This window comes from Corvus brachyrhynchos, unplaced genomic scaffold (genome assembly GCF_000691975.1).
Source record: "Corvus brachyrhynchos isolate BGI_N302 unplaced genomic scaffold, ASM69197v1 scaffold220, whole genome shotgun sequence".
Classification (NCBI taxonomy): Eukaryota; Metazoa; Chordata; class Aves; order Passeriformes; family Corvidae; genus Corvus; species Corvus brachyrhynchos.
Window position 1 is genome coordinate 4,748,991 of NW_008236209.1, and position 4,446 is coordinate 4,753,436.

Below are 4,446 nucleotides of genomic sequence, written 5' to 3' on the forward strand. Positions count from 1 at the left end.
GGCGGGGCGCAGCAGGAACAGCTCCCGGGAAGCGGCGCGGGGCGGGATGTGAGAGCGCTGACGGCGCTGCCCGTGGGAGTAGCTGTGGGCTGGGATGACGGGTGATTTTTGGCTCAATAAGGAAAAAAAATAAAACCCAACCTTTTTTTGTTTGCTTAAAGCCTCACGATGAGCTTCATATTGTGGACTTTTCACTGGAATGTTTTAGGACTGGAATACATGCAAAAAAAAAAAAGGAAAATCTGCACACAAAATAATGATTTATATTAAAAGCAGTGTAGTAATAAGCAAAAGTTAAAATACAATCCACTAGAAAACCCCCTGCTGAGGAGGTTGTAAAAGCTGTTTTTACCCTTATCTACTAACAATGTTGGGTTACTTATTTCTTTTTCATATCCCAAAGATTTTACAATGATGAGTGTTTTTTCTGGAAGCATTTCTTAGTTCAAGGTATGAGAGCTTCAATAGATCCCACTCATGCTCTGGATAAACTGAGTCATTCCAGCTTTCTCCAGCTGAGATCTGACCTTTGATAAGTTTAATTTACACTTCTTGGGTGACTCCTTGAACTGCTCTGTCATTTACAATATAACTATTGAGGCTTGTTAATGTGTCTAGGGCTGATCAGCCTGCTGGTCACTGTGGGGTTGAGGACACCTGTAAAACTTCAGACCATGATTTCCAGCTCAGAAGCATCTTGAGGGAGGAGGGAATTGGACCCTTGGCGGGGTGTCAATAGGACACAGAAGGGTTTGAGGTGGAAGGAATTTTAGGCTCATCCTGTTCCACCTCCTGCCATGGGCAGGGACACCTTCTACTGTCCCAGGTTGCTCCAAGCCCCATCCACCCTGGCCTTGGACGCTTCCAGGGATGGGGCAGCCACAGCTTCTCTGGGCAACTTGTGCCAAGGCCTCCCCACCCTCACAGGGAAGAATTTTTTGCTAATATCCCATCTAACCCTAATCTCTATTAGTCTGAAGACATTCCCCTTTGTCCTGGCACTCCACACCCTTGGAAACAGTCTCTCTCCATCTTCCCTGTGGACTCCCTTCAGGCACTGGAGGGCCACAATGAAGTCTCTTCTCCAGGCTGAACAACCCCAATTCTCCCAGCCTTTCCTCACAGCAGAGCTTCTCCATCCCTCTGATCACTCTGGTGCCTCCTCTGGAATATTTCAGTCCTGTTGAGTTGCAATGCCATCACAGTTGTTCTGGCAGGTGCTTTTCCCAATGAACCCCCAGCCCGCATGGATTCCTCATCCGCTCCAAGGCCGTGCCAGGAATGGCAGCAGCAGCCAAGGTGTCCGCAGGGGAGCTCTCCCTGTTTTCCAGCTGTATGGAGCAGAATGAAACAGAGGTGTCACTGTGACAAGCCAACAGTTCTGAAAAAGTATTCCCAGAGTCTCCAAGCGAATTTGGAGGAAGCCAGAACCACGGGGTTGGAGTTAAACAAACAAGCAGACAAACAGGGAATGACAATTTTGGGCTCCCCTGAGCTTTCCACAGCTCTCAGTGGCTTCAGCAGATCCATCAGAGTGACACGAGGGGAGTCAGAGGGAAATGCTGAGCAATCAGTCTGGCATTTTATGGAGGAAAAATCCTTTGTAGAGAAAATATTTATGGCAAAGTGTTCTCCAGTACAGAAAATTGATACCATGTGTTCATCCCGTTAAAATCATATCTCAGGGGTCTGGGGGCCTCCTGCTGGTTCTGTGCTCAGGTAATAATCTCCCTCACTCAAAAAATGCCATTAATTGAGTTCATTGGGTCCACTGGGTCCAAAAAAATGCTATGAATTGATATCAAATGGGTCCATAGTTTTATTTGTAGCTGTCAATACAGTTGGAATCATCTCTGAGTGAAAACATCTTCCACCTTGAGCTCTAAATAACCAATATTAATAGCTAGGTGCAACATAAAATACTTTATAACTGTCTTATTAAAATGCATTAAGCAATGAAGACTTTGTCATAACGGAAGAAACACATTACTGCTGTTGCTGCAAGCTTAATGATTGTGCTTAATCACCCATTGTTTGGTGATTGAAAATTTGGAAAGGTGTTTTAATTTAAATTTTGAAGCATTCTTGGAGTTCATGTGCTTCCGAAAGGCATTGTTGGAAGTCAGTTGTGGCACTCACAGAGGCACAGCTTCACAGTAAATCCAAGTTGCTGCTCGCCCAGCCACACGCTGCCTCAAGCCCTCGCTGCTGAGCTCAGGGACAATTTTACATATCATTTAACAAGGCTGACTGCTTCTTTCTTTGAGTTAATTTGAACTTCAGACCTTGATCATCTGCCTCTGTTTATGTGCATTTATCCATCCTTGAAAATTTTCAAATTAATATTTCGCTGTGAATATTGGAAGTATTTTAATTCTGACTATCTCTTTCAATGGTTCCTGTAATTACAAGGTACGTCATTCATTTGAGATTTAAATCTGCTTCCTTCCCACACAAACCCAGCATTATTTCTTGTTTCCTCAAGATGACTGTTAGCAGATTTTAAAAGTGAGGCTTAATAATTTTTTGTACCAAAAAAGCAGATCCTCCTCTTTTAAAGAGTCCTGCCTGGTGCTTTTTCCTGGTCTTCCAGAGGTGGTACCACACTGTGTTTGTTGCAGGAAGAGAAATCGAAGGTTTTTCCTTCTCCTTTTTATGAGATAAATATTGATGCTCAGAATTACGTATTTTAAACTTGCTTCAAAACACCACAAACTGGTGAAATGTAAACTGAAACCAGGCTGGAGCTGAGGTTTTGTAGCTTCATTAGGGAGGTTGACGTACCCCAGAATTATTCTTGCTGTTTACAGGTGATTCATTGCTCAGCCCGTGTCTCTGCTGCTGGGCTGGGCTGTGGGTAAGAGCCGTTCTTTACAAGTCTGACCTCATCCTGTGAGATGTTTCCTCCATTGAGCGCTCGTGTTTCTCATTGAAGCCAATTCACAACATTTACTAAAAAACCCTCCCATTAAGGGCGGTGAGAATCTGCCTCTCACATGGCATGGACTGGATTTTTTCCTTATCATTGCAAGTCTGCTCGTCTGTCAATTTTTACCACTTTCAGCTGTTCTGCCACAGCTCCATCGATGCTTGTGACAGCTCCTCGATGAAAGGAGAAGCAGCTCTTTCAGTGTCAAAGTCAACTTGTTGAAGATTCTTCATAATTGTTTGTCCCTGTAGATTTACAGCAAAGGAGGAAACGTGACAAAGAGCTGGGAGTGGTGGCGAGCCCTGTCCTTCCTTACTCAGCGTTCAGCTGCCCCGTGGCTGCCGTTGGTTATTAGGAACGAGGTAATGAACTGCAAAGTGTTTTGTGGCATTTCCCTGTAGGAAAGACACTGATTGAAGATCCGTTGCCTGGTAAGTGCTGCCTCAGATTTGTCCTGGGAAAGCACAATGTGACTGGGACAGCGTTGACTTTGCTGGCAGTGCTGTGCTGTTGGATAGTGTTGGAGGATGGGCAGTGAACTCCTGCAGAGCAGCACAGGATTCCAGAATCCCTGAGGCTGGGAAAGACCTCTGGGATCATCGAGTCCAACCTGGGACCTATCCCCACCTTGTCACCCAGCCCAGAGCTCTGAGTGCCACGTCCAGGCATGCCTTGGACACCTCCAGGGATGGGGACTCCAAACCTCCCTGGGCAGCCCCCCCTCTCCCCCTGTCCCTGTTCCCTGGGAGCAGAGCCCGATCCCCCCGGCTGCCCCCTCCTGTCAGGGAGTTGTGCAGAGCCACAAGGTCCCCCCGGAGCCTCCTTTGCTCCAGCCTGAGCCCCTTTCCAGCTCCCTCAGCCACTCCTGGGGCTCCAGACCCTTCCCCAGCTCTGTTCTCTTCCCTGGACTCGCTCCAGCCCCTCAATGTCCTTCTGGCAGAGAAATCAGGAGCAGGTTGGAGTTCTGGCATGTATCCTGTATTTAATACACCTATGTAAGCCCAGCTGAGAGAAACATGAGTTAGAGGCAACTTGCACTGTTCCTTAGTCTTTTCAACAACCCTGTGTGTGACTCGAGAGGCTTCTCAGCCTAGTAAAGAGTTTCAAGTAAGTTCTAGTCACTTACCTTCTCATCTCAATAGAATACTGTTATTTGTCTAATTGTTTCTATTCTTGTGTGTTTGCAATGTAAAAATGCAGTAAAGCCATTATGCAGGAAAAGAAAAGGAAAGTGGTTGAGATGATTATTCTGTTATCAGTCATGACTAAGATGAAGAGAGATATACTAGCAAGACATTGTTCCTAAAATAGATATCTTGCAAACAAGAAATGTCAGTCAAATGAGGTTTAAATTAAATTCCTGATAGCAATTACTTACAGAATTATCGTGCTCCCATTGAAATTATTATGAATATTGTCACCAGAGTTAATGGGAAAAGAAGCTGGGCTTCAGATACTGATTCTGAAACGAATTCCAGAATGTGCTCAGCTTGTGTCCTGCTGCACCCCAAGGTACA